This window comes from Coffea arabica, chromosome 5c (assembly GCF_036785885.1).
Source record: "Coffea arabica cultivar ET-39 chromosome 5c, Coffea Arabica ET-39 HiFi, whole genome shotgun sequence".
In the NCBI taxonomy this organism is placed as follows: domain Eukaryota; kingdom Viridiplantae; phylum Streptophyta; class Magnoliopsida; order Gentianales; family Rubiaceae; genus Coffea; species Coffea arabica.
The window spans coordinates 2,108,448-2,127,902 of record NC_092319.1 but is presented as its reverse complement, the minus strand read 5'-3'; the positions used below and the strand labels follow the sequence as shown (position 1 = coordinate 2,127,902).

Genomic DNA, 19,455 nt, shown 5'->3' with positions numbered 1-19,455 from the left:
ACAACCTCAAAATTCAAGCAATTATGCTACCTAACACCTCACAAATCCAATTCTCATATTGAGAAAGAAAATTATTAACACGGTTGTCATGATATGCAAACTACTTCCAATACGTTGAGAATCAATACCATTTGTAAAAATGGCATAAAATTTGAAAGTAAAATAAACTATCAATGACAATGTGCTCTAACACAACATCTCCCCATTGCCTTATGAACAATATCCTTAAAAAAAAAAACAAAATTTATCACCATAAGAACAATTTTCTCAATTCTAATCAAACAACCATTACTAATGATATATATTATCACAATGTAGCATAATTGTAGCATTAAAATCCAAAATATATATCTTTCCAAATTCATGTCCATTTACCTAGAAAAATTCAACAAAATAATATCAAATCTATGATTCCCTAAATAAACATAAAAAATTGTTATCACAATCTATCTAAGAGCAATGTAGCACAATTGTATCAAGGAAGTCCAACAAATATGCAATTATCATAATATTCCCAAAAACTAGAAAAATGTAAAATAAAAAATTATAAACTGTCAAAGAAATTCGCAAATTGTTACCTCAAATAGATGGAGTGATGATGGAGGATGATAATGATGCAAAAATGGAGAACAACCAAGCCCAAATTTGACCTCAAAAATGCAAGATTTCAATTCGGCCCTATTTGAGGTTTTGAAGATCAAAACCCCTCAATTTGATGTTTTTTATTTCAAATTGTTAAGGGTTAATGCTCAGAAGAGGTTAGTGAAGGTTTTTGTTGTGAAAAATTGGGAATGTTATGGATGAAATGGAAGATTGGAGGAAAGGGAATAGGGTTTCGAAGAGAGAGAAAAGGGAAATCTGGAAAAATGAGGAACCGAGGCCTCGTTTCCTTTCTTATCGTGAAAGGATCCGAGGTCGGATCCTTTCTGGAAGGGCTCGGATCCGATAGGGCTCGGATCAGTCCCAACAGAAACACAGACGAGCCCTTGGATCTGTCTGGGTTGGAATGGATCCGAGCTCGGATCAATGGATCCGCGGTCGGATCTGTCTGGGCTTTTAGGATCCGAGCTCGGATCCTTGTGTCTCTGCAACAAATTGCAGAAACTGCAATTTTTTCAAACTTTTTCTCCCTTTTTCGGCCAATTCCAAATTACACATTGGACATACCTTTTCTCAATTCCAACCTCCCACGCACATGTAATATACCATAAACATAATATCCAACCTCTCAAAACACAACAAACACATCTACATTGAAAATTGAGGGGTGGGGTTCTTTGATCATTTTTGCATTTTTACACTAAAATGGCATTTTTGAGCATTAAATGTACATCAAATGAGTCCATAAGCCTTTATAACCATGATATCACCAAAACTCACTTGAAATGCACAATGTATGTATATGCATGGGAATTTTAAGCACTTAAAACACAATTTGGTAAGAAAAACTCCCTTTTACACATATTCTTCAAGTGCACCTCCGAGATGGATGATAAAACTCCCGTACCTCCTACAAACAAGTGAAATACATCTAATTAGTCAATTAAATCACACCAAAATGTAAGAAACACCTAAAAACACACAAATACACTATTATTATTGGGTTGCCTCCCAACAAGCGCTTTTGTTTATAGTCGTTGGCTCGACTCTCCTATAACTTCTTTAATTCTCCATTGCATTTCCTAAGGAGTAAATTACTCCTTTAGGAACTTTTTCTCCGGCCAAATAGAGCTTCAATCTTTGGCCATTTACTTTGAATGGAGCACCATTTTCTCCTTTTATTTCCACTGCTCCATAAGGAAACATGCGAACCACTTCAAATGGACCGGACCATCGAGACTTAAGCTTTCCAGGAAATAATTTAAGCCTTGAGTTAAACAACAAAACCTTTTGCCCTTCTTCAAAATGCTTAGGGAGGATGTGTTTATCATGCCAAAATTTCACTTTTTCTTTGTAAATCTTGACATTCTCATACGAAGTCAACCTCAATTCCTCCAATTCGCTTAACTCAAGCATTCTCTTTTCACCTGCAGATTTAAAATCAAAGTTAATTGCTTTAACGGCCCAATAAGCTCTATGTTCTATTTCCACAGGTAAATGACATGCTTTCCCATAAACAAGCTTATATGGAGACATTCCCAATGGCGTTTTAAATGCCGTTCTATACGCCCATAAAGCATCTTCAAGCTTGTTTGACCAATCCTTTCTTGATCGGTTTACTGTTTTCTCCAAAATGATTTTAATTTCCCGGTTGGCCAACTCCGCTTGTCCATTAGCTTGAGGATGATAGGGGAGTGACTTTTTATGCCTGCACCCATATTTAAACAACAAAGTGTCAATAGCTTTATTACAAAAATGCTTACCTTCGTCGCTTATTATTGCCTTTGGGACTCCAAACCTACAAAATATGTTCCGTTTCAGGAACTTAAGCACAACTTTAGCATCATTAGTTTGTGAAGGAATGGCCTCCACCCATTTAGAGACATAATCAACTGCTAAAAGGATGTACTTGTTATTATATGAGCTAGGAAATGGTCCCATAAAATCAATGCCCCAAACATCAAATAACTCAACTTCCAAATATGTAGTCAAAGGCATTTCATTCCTTCTTGAGATATTACCGGTTCTTTGGCATTGATCACAACTTTTCACCCAATTTCTAGTATCTTGGTGCATAGTAGGCCAATAAAATCCAGATTGCCATATCTTTGCTACAGTCTTAGTAGTACTAAAATGACCTCCCGTTTCAAGAGTATGACAATGCATTAAAATGCTATGTACCTCCTCCTCCGGAACACATCTTCTAATTATTCCATCTGCACAATGTTTGTAAAAGAATGGTTCCTCCCAAAAGTAATGTTTAGCATCATTTAAGAATTTTTTTCTTTGATGAGAATTCAAATCATTTGGTATCACTCCACTAGCTATAAAGTTAACTAGATCAGCATACCATGGTGACTTATAAATTGCCATTAAAAACTCATCTGGAAATTCTTCTTTAATGGACAAATGGTCATCTTGCTGCATGTTCTCCAGTCTAGAAAGATGATCTGCAACTAAATTCTCGGATCCTTTTTTATCTTTGATCTCCAAGTCAAATTCCTGCAACAATAAAATCCATCGAATTAATCGCGGTTTTGCATCTTTCTTATTTAACAAATACTTGAGTGCTGCATGGTCAGTATAAACGATAACTTTAGATCCTACTAAGTACGATCTAAATTTATCCAATGCAAAAATCACTGCTAGCAACTCCTTCTCTGTTGTTGCATAGTTAACTTGAGCTTCATTTAACATTTTACTTGCATAATAAATGACATGAAGTCGCTTATTATGTTTTTGCCCAAGAACAGCCCCAACTGCAAAATCACTTGCGTCACACATTAATTCGAATGGCAAGCTCCAATCCGGTGATGCTATGATGGGTGCGGAGACAAGTTGCTTCTTCAACCTATTAAAAGCAAGTACACACTCATCATTAAAGTGAAAAGGAACATCTTTTGCAAGTAATTCACATAAAGGTTTAGCAATCTTGGAAAAATCCTTAATAAACCGCCGATAGAATCCCACATGTCCAAGAAAGCTACGAATGCCTTTCACATTGGTTGGTGGAGGCATTCTCTCAATAACCTCTATTTTGGCTTGATCAACCTCAATACCTTCTGAGGAAATTTTGTGGCCTAACACAATACCTTCACAAACCATGAAGTGACATTTTTCCCAATTGAGTACAAGGTTTGTTTCTTCACATCTCTGCAAAATTAGATCTAAATTGTTAAGACAATCATCATAAGTAGATCCAAATACAGAAAAATCATCCATGAAGATTTCCATAATTTTCTCATTAAAATCAGAGAAAATTGCCATCATGCATCGTTGGAAAGTGGCCGGTGCATTGCACAGTCCAAAAGGCATCCTTCGAAATGCAAAAGTACCGTAAGGACAAGTGAATGTAGTTTTCTCTTGATCTTCTGGTGCAATGACTATTTGATTGTATCCTGAAAAACCATCCAAGAAACAATAAAATTCATATCCGGCCAATCTTTCTACCATTTGATCAAGAAAAGGAAGAGGGAAATGATCCTTCCTAGTAGCTGCATTCAATTTTCTGTAATCAATACAGACTCGCCAACCAACCACAACTCTAGAGGGAATCATTTCATCATTTTTACCATGTACTATGGTTATCCCCCCTTTCTTTGGTACTACATGAATAGGAGAAATCCACACACTATCAGAAATTGGAAAAATTATACCTGCATCCAACCATTTAAGGATTTCTACTCTTACCACTTCCTTCATGTTTGGATTTAACCTTCTTTGAGTCTCAACCACTGGTTTAGAATTTTCTTCCAATAAAATCCTGTGCATACAAATAGTTGGACTAATTCCTTTGATATCAGAAATTGTCCATCCTATAGCCTTTAAATGCTTCCTTAAAACACGTAAGAGCTTGTCTAATTGTTCCTCATTTAATGCTGAATTTACAATCACAGGCAATGTCTCTTTTTCTCCAAGAAATGCATATTTGAGGTGCTTAGGCAGCGGCTTAAGCTCAAGCTGCGGTGCTTTCTCACATGATGGTGGAGGTAGCCCTTTGCTCAGTCCTAACGCCTCGTATGCATTTCTCCTTTTATAAGGAATTTGTGCCTGCAAAAATTCAGTCATTTCTTCAATCTGTTCCTCTTGTATACCTATACCATTAAGACAAAGTTCAAGAGAATCATTATCAAGATTTACTTGACTCATTTCTAATGCCAATTCATCACATATGTCAACCGAATAAACATGGTCGGTAAAAGAGGGATATTTCTCTACTTTACTCAAATCAAATTCCACTTCCTCTTCACCGATTTGAAACTTAAACTTACCTCGTTTGACGTCTATTATTGTACCTGCAGTGGCCAGAAATGGTCTACCAAGTATAATAGGTACATTTACATCTTCCTCCATATCTAAAACAACAAAATCGACAGGAATAATAAATTTCTGCACTTTAATGAGCACATTTTCCAATATGCCCATTGGATGTCTAATAGACCTGTCAGCCAATTGCAAAGAAATGTTAGTACGCTTCAACTCTTTCAACCCCAATTGCCTAGCCACAGTTAAAGGGATCAATGACACACTTGCACCAAGGTCACAAAGTGCTTTAGAAAATTCTACATTACCGATAGTGCAAGGAACTGTAAAACTCCCTGGATCTTTCAATTTGGGTGGCAATTTGTTTTGTATGATTGCACTACATTCTTCTGTTAATGCAATTGTCTCACTGTCTACCAACTTCCTTTTCTTGGTCATTATCTCCTTGAGAAACTTCGCGTACGAAGGAATCTGCAAAATAGCATCCACAAAAGGAATGTTAATATGTAATTGTTTAAAAATGTTGACAAATTTCTCAAATTCTTTGTCATTTCTTGAAGGCTTCAATCTTTGAGGGAATGGCACCGGCGGTGGAATTGGTGTTGCATCTTCCATTTGCAGTTCATTTTCCTCTATCTTTTCTTTCCCTTTTTCTTCCTTGCTTCCCTCTTTTAACTCACTCAATTTCTTATTCTCTCTTTTTTCAAACTCTCTTCCACTTCCAACTACTGGCGGCTCAACTAATTCCTTACCACTACGGAGGGTTATGGCCTTCACATGCTCCCTTGGGTTCACTTCAGTTTTGCTAGGTAAATCCCCTTGATTGCGATTATTAACCGCATTGGCAATTTGGCCTAATTGGACCTCAACATTCCTGTACATATTGGTGAGTTGGTCCATTCTTCCCTCAATTCTTTCAAACCGTTGAGTAGTGGCACTAGCTAACTTTTCAATTTTATCATTTGATGCATTGGCTAGCTTTTCGATTGCCAATTCCCAAGCTGGTTTGGACTCATGCAGTGGTTGCTTTTGTTGAAAACCTGGTGGATTAACTGGTCTTTGTTGGTTCCCTTGATCTTTCCATCCAAAATTCGGGTGATTACGCCATCCTGGATTATAAGTATTGGAGTATGGATTGTTTTGGGGTGGACGGTTGTAATTGTTGAGATATTGAACCTGTTCACTGCTAGAACACATAAAATCATCATGATCTCCGCCGCAAATGGTACAACTTGCAACAACTACTCCTTGATTAGAACTAGAACCAACTTGCCTATTAAGCATCTTAACCACATTATCCATTTTTGCACTTAACATATTCAAGGTATCTACTTCAAGCATACCTGCGGTTCTCCTTGAATTACCTCGTTCGTTTGCCCATTGGTAGTTGTTAGCAGCCATTTCTTCGATCAATTGCTGAGCTTCCTCAGCTGTCTTTCCCATTAAAGCTCCTCCCGCTGCTGCATCTACATGTGTCTTTGTTGGATAGGTGAGACCATTGTAAAATGTTTGGACTACTAGCCAATCGGGTAGACCATGATGAGGGCATCTTCTTTGCAATTCCCGATAACGCTCCCAAGCTTCATACAATGTCTCTCCTTCCTGTTGAGAGAAACTTGTTATATCCATTCTCAATTTAGCAGTTTTTCCAGGTGGAAAGAATTTATTAAGAAAAGCCTTAGCTAATTCATCCCAAGTAGTAAAAGTATTTGGAGGATGAGATTGTAGCCAAACCTTAGCCTTGTCCCTTAGTGAAAATGGAAACAATCGAAGTTTAATCGCATCTTCACTAACACCATTAAACTTAATTGTATCACAAATTTCAAGAAATGTTGACAAGTGAGAATTTGGATCCTCAGTAGCATTACCTCCATATTGAGATTGTTGTACCATTTGAATCAGTGATGGTTTTATCTCAAAGTTATTAGCGTTTACCGTTGGTCTTACAATGCTAGTTTGAGATCCTTGTGCTCCCGGTAAAGCAAAATCTCGCAGAATTCTCCTATTCGATTCATTTTCTGCCATTTCTTCCTCAAATTGTAATTCTATCAAGATATCTTCTATTGGCTGCCAAACCTCTTGTTCCTCTTGATGTGATGTATTCCTCCTTTGTCTGCGTAATGTTCTTTCAATTTCAGGATCGAAATGTACAACTCCTCGATTTGATCGGTGCATACACTACAAACAAAAACAAGAGAAAATTTTTATACTTTTAATTCAACAACTTGAATAAAGATAATGAAATTTATCTAAATTAATAGAGATGATGAGGCCCTAATATTGCCGCTCCCCGGCAACGGCGCCAAAAACTTGACGGGATTTTTAGATCAATGCAAGTTTAATTCCGATTTTACACCCGTTGGACTGCAAGTATACAGGTCGCAATTGTAGTACAAGATGTGTATCGGGTCGATCCCACGAGGAGCAAATCAAACAATTACTAAGCCCTTGTTTTCTCTATTATTTAGACTTACAAATAATTTGAGCAGAAAAAGTATAATGCTGTAATCTACAAATCTGATATATAAATCTAGTTTAACAAGTGCTTAATGCAAATAGAGAAATTTCACTTAAGGAAGATTCTAGGGATGTAGATTCCACTTATGGCATAAACAACACAAATGAATGGATTTACTTCTTGCTATTATTCTTGCTTAACCAGAGATTCATTTCCAAAGTTTCCAAGTCTCATTTTCATGATGAAATGGCCTAAAGCAATATAGATTTCCCTATTTTCATGGTGAAATACTACTACTACTCTGTTTTATTTCATGAAATGCTAAGTAATCCACCTAAGTGTATCTCTATTTTCATGAACATACAACTCAAGCTCTACTCATGTGTTTCCATTGTTATTACCAATTCTCATTGAACAATAACAACTATAACCAAACTATTGGTGATCAATCAATAGCAAGTAATCACAGCTACACAAGTAGACAAGTTAATACAAGATATAACAAGTGTAAATCACATTCAATTTATACTAATTAGCCATAAGTTTCATCTACTCCCTAGATGAAGAAAGTTAGCTACTCATGTATGATTCAACAATCAGAATCACAAGTTTATTGCTGCAAAACATCATACAGTACAAGTATAAGAAAGATAAAAGAAAGCTTAGCCAACTGAAGGTGAAGCTCTCTAATTCCTGCTATGCTCTTGCACAATCTGATTACAAGTGAAAAACTCCAAAGACAAAGTGCTTCTCCAAGAACTCCTAACTAGAGAGAAACTTAGATACAAGAAAGAAAACTAGCTACGTATGGTAATGTCAGGCTTCTCCCCTGCTTTCTGCATAAAATGTGGTCAAAATTCCATTCCTCTCACTTCATAATTTCCTCCACTCAGATTTTGTAAAAGAAGTCAAAGATATGATGTTTCCTTTTTGCCCACACTCATTTGGTCTTCTCTTTTGTTGCAGAAGCATGTGCCACCGATTTCTGTCCCTCAAAATAGTTGGAAAAGTTGTGAGAAAGGTAAAGAAAAACGGCTGTTGCACTTGCTGAGGAGAGAGACAGATCCGAGCCTCGGATCCGAGGGTTGAAAATGGATCCGAGCTCGGATCATGGGATCCGAGGACTTCCCATGATGGATCCGAGGTCGGATCGTCCTGACCTCGGATACACTCCGCCAGAAGTACAGACGAGGGGTCGGATCCCTCTTGTACACACGGATCCGACCTCAGATCCGTGTTGAGCATTTTTCCAGTTTTTCACTTCTTCTCTTTTTCTATATTTTTGCTCCCAATTTCTTGTGTACTTTGTCCTCTGGATGACCCTGACATTTCTTTCAACTTGTGCATGAATTTCATACATCAATTACCTTCACAATTTCACAAAATTAACGCATTAATCCACTCATTTATCAATTTCTGAACCCTTAAACAATATTTAAGCAATTATCACCAAAAGAGTTCAAATATGGCTTTAATCTTCTCAAAACATACCAAAAATTCATGCCAAATTCGTACAAAATGTACGTTAAATATTCACTTATCAAAGGGCAATAGGATGCACGGGAGAGGGGGAGAGGAAAGAGGAGAGAGGAAGAGAAGGCCGGTGGTGAAGTTGGAAGGAGGAGTGGTGGTGAAGTTTTTCTTAAAATTTTTATAAATACCCCATGAAATGTTTAAATTTTAAAAATACTCTAAAATACATTCTCACCTCGCAAAAACATCCTCTAAAACACCTCGCAAAAACATTTAACCATTTACAGTAAAAGTTTTTCACATACATTGTTAGAATAAAATTTTGGGAAAATTGTAATTTTGGTCCCCAATCTATAGTGTATGCGCGGAATTAACCCCAATCTATTTCGAAAATCAATTTTGGTCCCCAATCTATTCAATTTTGTGCTAAAGTGGACAATTGACTGAATCTCTTCAATTTCAATCGGAACTAAGTCACATGAGATCACGTGCCGACACCTAAAATCCCTTTTTCAATTTTTTAATTTCTAAAACACGTTTTTTAATATTTTCAACTTTCTCTTGCCTTTTGTCTTATTAAACAAAGACATGAAAGCTGTAATCTCACAATCCAAATTACTCCTCTTGTTGGCCGCCGCCTTCAAATCCCCAGAACCCACAGCACGAGTAAGAAGCTTAGCTTGGCTTCCAAGTCGAAGTCTCGTTCTTGCCTCTATTAGTAATGGAGATAATCTGCAATCAATATCAGAGACGGATCTAGTTCAACTCTCCTACACAAACAACAGAAGCAACAGCAGCAGCAGCAGTACTACTTCATAAGCAAGCAAGCAAGCAGCCGAGAGAGAAGAGCGGATGATAATAATTGGAAATCAAAGGGATTATACGGACCAAATCATCGAAGGGATTATACTAGTAAGTATATTCTTTTCCTATTAGCCATTCTTCACCATTAAACTGGAATGAGCATTCAATTGAACCACTAGTATATTATTGGTAGGTCGTGCTTACGGCTGGAACAGACACTTCATCGATGACTATAGAATGGGCCTTGTCTCTTTTGCTCAACCATCCCGAGGTGCTAGAGAAAGCTCGAGCTGAATTGGATGCTCAAGTAGGGACTGATCGATTGGTCGACGAACATGATCTATCCAATCTTCTTTATCTTCATAACATTGTTTGAGAAACACTTTGATTGTACCCTGTAGCACCAATGCTAGTGCCACATGAGTATCCAATGACTATAAAATTGGGGGATACAATATTCTGCGAGGCACAATTTTGCTAGTTAATGCATGGGCAGTTCATAGGGACCCAAACGTTTGGGATGATCCAACAAGCTTCAAGCCAGAGAGATTCGAAGGCTTACAGGTTCAACCATCAAAGCTGATTCCATTTGGGATGGGAAGGAGATCTTGGCCCGGTTCTGGCCCAGCACAGCGGGTGGTGGGTTTGGCCTTGGGATCTCTAATTCAGAGTTTTGATTGGAAAAGAATTGATGAGGAGGAGATTGATCTGGCTGAAGGGACAGGAGTGTCCATGCTAAAAGCCAAGCCACTAGAAAAAACGTGTTTTAGAAATTAAAAAATTGAAAAAGGGGTTTTAGGTGCCGGCACGTGATCTCACGTGACTTAGTTCCGATTGAAATTGAAGAGATTCCATCAATTGTTCACTTTAGCGCAAAATTGAATAGATTGGGGATCAAAATTGATTTTCAAAATAGATCGGGGATAATTCCGTGCATACACTATAGATTGGGGACCAAAATTACAATTCTTCCTAAAATTTTTGAAAAAACACACCAAGAAAACTAATCTACATGAAGCCATGGTTATCCATACAAAAGCCAAAGAAGGGGACCATTGGTGTGAAGCTATTTTATCATTTATTGAAATACCATTTTACCCTTACAACAAATTGTAGAAAATCCCATTTTTAGTTTTATAGAAAACTTTAAATCACCTTAGTAACCACAATTATTGGTGACTTCCTAGCGATTACTAGTCCTGTAAATAATCTTTGAATTCATAAAATTTTGTCCAAATTTAATTTTTTAATTAACACATTTATTTTCATAAAATCCTTTCCTGATTAATCTTTTAAGAATAAAACCCAATTTTATAAAAATAATAGTCATTAATAACTATAGTTCTCATTATTTGCACATACACGGAGGGTGTCTAATTATTCATTTGTCACACTACATGTTGCTGACGACTTCACTGGTTCTATTATTGGTGCAAGCGATAAAATGATACAACTTGTTTGTATTACTTGTAAGATATACTATTAATATATACCGTTTTGGTTTTTATAACAGAACATATTGGTATAACTTATAAGATACTTGTAACGAGGGACGATCAACATAGTACTACTGAATCCACCTTATATTAGCTTTTTGCAAGATTTGAGTTCTGCAAAATTTACGATTGGACTGCCTTGAGTAAAATGGTGTCGAGAGAATTTAAGCTAATACTGTGGTAAATTAGATATTGCTGAATAGCTAATTTCGGTAATAAATAAGACACAAGATCAGTTGTGACAATATTAATCAATCTCTTGGTGGATGTTCCTTTCAAGAAAATATTATCTTGAGTGGATCTGCACCTGCTTTATGTTCATCTTTGCTATTATTCTTTTAAGCAATAAAACCAATCCAAATTACTATTTCGTATCAACTTTTGCAATCAAAGATTGAATGGTTGTTGGTCTCATTCCTCCTTTAGACTATATGATTAACAACCAGCATTTTCAATAAGATTCCCCATTTAAGTGTCTCTCTATTGTCTTTTTTTTTTTTTTTAATCAAAGAAAGATTTGTTTTGCAAGTTTAATTTATGTATTTTGAATAATCCCAATATATATCACTTACATTATTTTAAACTATGCACAGAGGTGATTACTATTATGGTGGTTTCATACTCCAGCATTATTGTTTCCCAGGTTCTTGTTTGTGTTTCCTTTATGTCTTGTTAGTTTGTAAATCTAGGGAATGAATGAATTTCTATGATTTTTAAGTGAAGTTTTCATGACTATTTGAGCTGATTTCTTGAGAAAGTTATTTAACACTTTTATTGTTACATAACCCCCTCATGGTTTGCATTAAAATATCAAAATGATGGAAATAGTCATTTATAACAGAACTTTTAAAAATGTCGAAATTACCACGACACACTAATCTCGTATGATTTTATATTTTATCATATAACCCCCTTATGGTCTAATATTTTATCATATAAACCCCTTATAGTTTTCAAAATATATACATAACTTCCCTTGGTTAAATAATTTTCAGCTTTACATAACTTCCCACAAACTTCCAGACTACCCTTCTGGATTTTTTTGTATAAGAATTTTAATGTGGAGATAGAATTTAGGAATGTTTTACAGATGGTAAATAGAACCAATGTCTAGCCAATTAGAGCTTCTAATGGAACGAGCAATTAGAGTTTGGTATGAAAACGAAGTCATGCTCTAGAAGGACTTGGTCACTTGCCTTCTAATGCAAGCTTACCCCAAAAAAAAAAAAAAACCAACCAAAATATATAGAAAAATAGTATCGTATAAAAAACATATAAACCAAAAAAGGGCTACTACTTTTGTAGATTTTACAACTTTTCTACAAATTCATCTAAGTCTATGATCGAAACTTTCCTCTTCACAGAACATCTTACTACATCTTAGACAATATTACGACCCCTCTACTAAATCTTAAAAGTTTATCACTGAAACTTATCGCTGGCTGGCACTTCTCCAGGCATAGGATGGTAAAGAGTCATAGTTATAAAATATAAAGCCATGTCTATGCTTGGTAGCTAATTTTAAGTTGTTTAGCATGTTGTTCGTGATGTGTTATAATATTTTGAGAGTTTAATTGTCAAATATTGATGGCATTATAATTTTATGAACTAAAGAATTTTATCAAAACAAGATGTCCACCCAAAGCCAAAACGAAGACGCCTATGTTTTGTAATTCTGTTTTAGACATTTAAACCTACACTTTATTCGCAACGTGACGAATTTGTCTAATTTCTCAACATTTTATTAGTCAGAGATCCAAAATTTTTCTGACTTGATTAGACAATCTAATGGCCCATAAATTTCATAGAAACTCACAAACATCTTCTAATCCAATCCAAGTTATAAAAAAAAAATGAAAACCACTGTCATGACAAAATGAGCGCTTACCTAATCCTCTGAATATTCACACCTACATATGTCATGCTATCATACAGATTCTCAATCACGTGAAAGAATTTTATTTTACATATACTGTATTTTCTTCTAAAAATGAAACGGGTTCTTAGTTTTTAGGTTACTTGGATTTTAATTTAAAAATGTGGAAGAAAATTTTTCTTTTTGGTAAATAATTGAGCCTTTAAACCAGCTAATCAATATTGAGAGGAAAAAAAATCAAACATCTTTGACTCTGTGTGTAACTGTTACCACAAAACTGATACGAAAAAATAAATTGGTGCACTAGCTTTATTCTACTCGTCGGTCAAAGGTCTGAAAATTAATTTGAGGTTCCCTCCCTAATGGAAAGAAGAAGGGAAATTGCTCCTGAGGAAATCGAAGCCTCGCTGCCAGTCATTGTTTTATTTTACCAAAGCAGGAACTACAGTCATCCTATAGCATGAACTATTTCTCGCTAATTGTAGTGGGCTTCTGAAATTGGGCGAGAAGTTTGAAAGTCCTTTGCTAGATTATACACTCTACCGATAAATTTTGTAGTCCTCGCTGAAAGTTTCGTAGCTATTGCTCAAATTTTTGTTGTAGTGCATAATATGAAAAGTACTTTTGAATTCAACTGAAATTGTTAAAGTAACATTACGACAAGGATGCTTCATTGGTCTTAATAAGGTATGGTAATGCTAATTTATTACTCCCTCCGTTTAATTGAAAGTGTCATATTTTCGATTTTGGAATGTCTCAAAATATTTATCATGTTAGAAAAGGTAAAACACATTTTATTTTCTCTTTTGAATATAGTCATTTTTTCTAATCATATGCATGCTACCGTTCAAATTTAAAATTTGAATTTGTGAGAGTAAAATTTAAAAAAAAAAAACACAAACATCACAATCAACCATTATTCTTAAAAAATTGAATTCCTAAAACATGACTAAATAATTTGGACAGAAGGAATATAACCATACAGTCGAAGGGCATGATGCCTAACAGAAATTACAAGGATGATCTCCCTATTCCTTATACGTGGAAAGCTTTTCTCAGTCAAGTAAATCTTTTGAGTCCCCACCTTTAATAGAGCAAAAGTTGGTATTCAAGCAGCATTTTGCGGCAACACCGGCAACGTGTAATTTTGTTACAACCCCTGGTCCAGGGATTTACAGCTCCTGCCTCCACTCCTGGGCTGCAGTTCGTCTTGTGGAAATCATCGCATGGGGTAGTGTCCGGGGTCAAACGGCTGTAATCAATCGTCCTGCCTGGAGGAGGATTGCAAACTACTGCTGAGCATAGCAAGAATGCAACGACCAACACAAGAACCATTCTTGTCAATGTTGTCATTCTGTCGAGAAAATGCGAACTTGTAGATGATCGAGAGCTGAGAATTTGTGCCTTTAGAATGTGTAGTTGCTCGAAGCCAAGCAATTGTTGGAGAGGTTTTTGCATGTATTTATATACATGCAAAAGCTAGAAGCCGTGGAGAACAGCTGGGCCTCGGGAGAACCTCAGTTTAACGAATTTTCAACAAGTTGAGCTGTGTATAATATTTCAAGCCGTTAATATCCTTAATTTTGACAATTCATATGCTAAAAGAGTGGACAGACAATCATCATGACTACCAATCTTTTGCAAGGCATGATTTCCGGTCTGTAACAATGAACTGTTTTGGATTTTCTTTTTTCTTTTTTTTCCTTTTATGTGATTAATTGTTTATGAGAACAAAACTTATTGGAAAGTAAAATGATCATAATTACATAAATGGCAGAACTGCGGAGGGATATGAAGAAGTTATGGGGCTTAACATTTGGATCATCTATACTACTTTCTTATCCTACTTATCCCTCAACTAAAATTAATTATACAATAAACCACGCCTGTTATCACTAAGTCAAATATATATATATATATACACACACACACACACACACACACACACACACACACACACACACACACACAGACATTTTTTTCCGGTAAACAAAATCCGTTAAGAGTTTCTAATGTTTAGTTGTTAAACAGAACCAAAGTTCAGCCAATTAGAGTTTCTAATGGAAACGAGCAAATAGAGTTTGTTATGGAAACGAAGTCATGCTCTAGAAGGACTTGGTCACTTGTCTCCTAATACTAACTTACCCCAAAAAAAAAAAAAAAAAAAGAACCGAAATATATAGAAAAGTAGTATCCTATAATAAACATATAAACAAAAACAAGGGGTAATTACATAAAACTTCATTATGGGGTCAAAATTAATCCTGCCCAATTTACTATTCAAAATTTCCATTTTTATAGCAAAATTCCCTTCTCTTAAAATGTAATAATCCTACATACGTCTATTATGTCTAACAATTTTGATAGAAATATTTTACCCCTTCCTTAAAACACAAAAGTTTTTCACCCCTTCTTAAAACATCTTAGTACTTATTTTTTTACTACACATGTTTTATTTACCTTTATACCAAAAAATTATTGCTCTATCAGAACATCTGATCTCACTTTAGTTCATAAAATTTTATGAAGAATTCTTCTTGAACACTCAAAAATATCAATTCATTTTGATTCTCCAGAGTAGATTAGAGTTTCAATACAGTATTTGAATTTCATTACCTACTCATGAAAACATTTTACTACATTTTTAGCCAATTTTACAAATTTTCTGCTAAATCATACAAGTTTATCATCTAAATTTAGCATCCTCATAGCTAAAATTAACACTTGATGGAAGCGTCTTTCTACATCTTTGAGCCAAATTTACAACTTTTCTAGTAAATCCTACCAGATCATCACCAAAAACGACTACTTTCATAGCAAAACTTGTCTGTTCACTAAAAATTATGAAATTTTCTAATGGATTCCGTTGTTAATATACCTAAATCATATCTAACCTACCATATGCATATATGCACTAGTAATTGTTAATCTTTCTTACACTTATACATTTTTCCTAATTAGCTTTACTTTGCTAAAAAAATTTAACACGAACTACTTCTCTTATTAGACAGACCAAAAAATTATTACTACTTTTGTAGAGTTTATAACTTTTCTACAAATTCATATAAGTTTATTACCGAAATTTTCCTCTTCGCAGAACATCTTACTACAGTTTAGACAATATTACAACCCCTCTACAAAGTCTTAAAAGTTTATCACTGAATCTTATCAGTAGTTGACAATTCTCTGGGTAGAGTTTTTTATTATAGGGTGGTAAAGAGTCACAATTATAAAATATAAAACCATGTCTATGCTTGGTAGGTAATTTTAAGTTGTTTAGAATGTTGTTCATGATGTGTTATGATATTTTTAGAGTTTAATTGTTAATTATTGATGGCATTGTAATTTTTGTTTTTGGAAAATAAATTTGAATTTTGCTTGAGGACAAGCAAAAGCTAAATGTGGGAGAATTGATAAAACCATTATTTGCATATATTTATGATATGATTTGCTTAGCTTTTATTATGGATTTATTAAATTATGAGTGTATTTTCTATGATTATCAAGAAAACAAGTTGAAAGTTTGAATTGTGAAGATATGGAGGAAAATCAAGCATATTGTGGTGGAAGTTAAGCAGAGATATGTTTAAAGATATCCTAGAAGGACTTGTCAAGGAAATAAACTTGAATTTTGAAAATCTTATCAAGGGATTACACATTGACCAATCAAAAGAGAACTTAGATACAATCCAATTTTTGAAAAGAAGTTCGGTGGGAATTGAGAGATTTTTGAAATGCTTATCTCTTATCTTTTAGCTTTGATAATTGTAGTTTCTTTTTAGAATAAATAGGGAGAAATAGAAGACATGAAGGATCCCTATTCATTCCTTCATTATTTTCTTTTTTTTTTCTTTGCGTTCTCGCTAAAACATGGGTAGCTAAATTTTCTAGTTCAGTTCAAGGAGAAAAACTTCCATCTCCATCATTGGATTGAGAGAAGGAGCGTTCGGTGATAAGCATTTTATTTACGTATTTTAAATGTGTTTATTTACTTAGTTTGGAATATTGTTAGGATTTGTAAGGATGAAATTTGCTCTTTTAAGCCACTATTTTCATAAGCTCCATTTTATAATCAAAACTTGTATTTGAGTATTTTAACGTGTAAAACTTGTTGCATTTGTAGGGTATGGAGATTAATGATCACTTTAGATAAAAAAAAAAAAAGAATTCATGAAATAGTATTAGATGTGATTTGAGTATAATTTGGAGATGACAATATGAACAAGTCCAGTTCTCTGAGTAGAAAACGCGATCTAAATACACTGGGAAACCCATGTTTTACCTCCACATTTTAGCTAGAGTAGAAAAGGACAAATAAAATGTAGGAGAGGTAATACGCGGGTACAATAAGTGATCTTACACAAGCATATTAACCCCGCGTATTCTTTAGGTGGTTATGCAACTTGCAAAACCATTTGCTCAGTTTTTCCATGCTTTTCTAGCTCATTTCCAACAAGAATTTCGGTTGTAATTGTAAAGAAGAGCATGGAACCTTGTAGAAGCCTATTTCAGGAATCTTAAGAAGTATTTCATATCAATTTTAACAACTCATTTGGAGTTTGAATTCATCTATAAATAGGAGGCTTGAAAACATATTTTCACAACTTTAGAACCTAGATAAACTACACAAAATGTAGTCTTTCACTAGAACTTCTAGTTCATTAGTGTAGTATATCTTAGGGTCCGTTTGTTTTGGGTGAAAATGTTTTTCAGGAAAATATTTTCCTAATTTCCCGTGTTTGGTTGCACAAAAGTTACTGAAAATATTTTTCTATGTAAAATATTTTCACTCATCTTATGGAAAACAACTTCCCTTCCAAACTTACTGAAGTTGTTTTCCGAAATGCATGCATCCCCGCCTGTAATATGTTCCAAACTTACTGAAAACATCTTGTAGTATGTTCTTTTTTTTTTTTTTTAGTGTAAACAGGAGGACTCGAACCCAAGACCTCTTCCTTACACTCCCTCCCCTGTACTACCCAACCCTCCCCCTAGTATATTCAAAATAAAAAAAAAACCTCATCATACTCATCCTATGCTAGTAATTAATTATGTATAATAGGGACATTCTTTTCTAGAAAAACTTCCAGCAGTGATAGTACAAGATATATGTCACAATAAGCATTGCATGTGATTGATGTTTGACACCAAATGGCCAGCAATTTGTTTATTGCTTAACGAGATATTTTTGATTCATATATATATTTCTCCAAGATTTTTTAAAGTTAAACAATGAGATAAATTTTCTTATTTTGCATGGGAAGAAGTATGTAGTTATAATGTGTAGAAGTAAAGATAGAGATAAAAGTGAAAATATTTTAAAAGTTAAACAAACACCAGAAAAATGAAGTAAGAAAATATTTTCAATAAACTAACCAAACACCTGAAAATGATGAAAGGGAAATGATTTTCATGGAAAATTACTTCCACGAAAAATATTTTCCCAAGGAAAATATTTTACTTCCAACCAAACAGACCCTTAGTGTAGTTAGTTAAGTTTCATTCAATCCTTGGAGTTAGCATAAATGGAACAAATTCAACATGTCTGTACAATTCAAACAAAGCTTACCTGAATTTTCTCTCTCTCTCACTCTCTCTTTATATATATATATATATATATATATATATATAGAATGTTGTGTTGTGCATAGATAGATATAACAAATGTCTGATACCATCATTCCGTGATAATACTTAAAGCACAATTATCCTTGTCTTCACAGTAAACATCACACAAAACAATGGCCCCTCAGCATGCAAAACACTCTGTTTTGCTTTGCTTCCGCATTGTTTTCAGCTGCTTCTTTTGGTCTATTTTTTCTTCTTCGACACATGATTGGCTTTTGCTCAGACTCCAGCTTACGCCTGTGCATCGGGGAATTATACGTTCTACTATACTTCGCTGGACGTGAAAACCAGGGTGGATGATCTAATCAAGAAGCTGTCGTTGCAGGAGAAGATTGGAAACTTGGTGGATGGTGCTGCGGGGGTGAGCAGGCTCAGAATACCTATATACGAATGGTGGTCTGAGATTTTAGATGGAGTTTCTAACACTGGTCCGGGAGTACATTTTACTAGTTTGGTCCCTGGTGCCACCAGCTTCCCTCAAGTTATACTAACTGCAGCTTCTTTCAATCAATCCCTTTTCGAAATCAATGGGAAGGTAATCACATTGACATCCCTCGTTGGCCTAATGTCATTGGTTCATATTGAAATGCCGGTAACCATCTTCACATTATTCGATAGTACTAGTACTAGTAAAATGTTCATTATTTTCTGTGCTTCTTCAATTCAGATTGTTATTTTGGTATATATGGGTGCGTTTCTTTGTGCCTGTATTTTTGTGAGCATTGCATTCATGGTTATAGTTTGCAGTTCATATGGAGTCTTTGTGATAGTAAATGATGGTTATATTTTGCAGTTGGTATGAAGTTTTTGTTATAGTAAATGATAGTAATAAGCCATTGTGTGCAGATAAATTGTTT

At 34.9% G+C, this 19,455-nt stretch overlaps 1 non-coding gene and 1 pseudogene across 1 annotated transcript; both read left to right on the top strand.

Annotated features, from left to right (window-relative positions):
• The first annotated feature begins 6,394 nt into the window (after positions 1-6,394).
• On the top strand, positions 6,395-6,501 carry LOC113691210 (small nucleolar RNA R71). The gene has a single exon (XR_003448621.2). It is a non-coding gene; the product is annotated as a small nucleolar RNA R71 (small nucleolar RNA).
• A 3,323-nt stretch (positions 6,502-9,824) lies between these two features.
• Positions 9,825-19,400, top strand: LOC140007687 (cytochrome P450 81Q32-like; annotated as a pseudogene).
• The last annotated feature ends 55 nt before the right edge of the window (positions 19,401-19,455 follow it).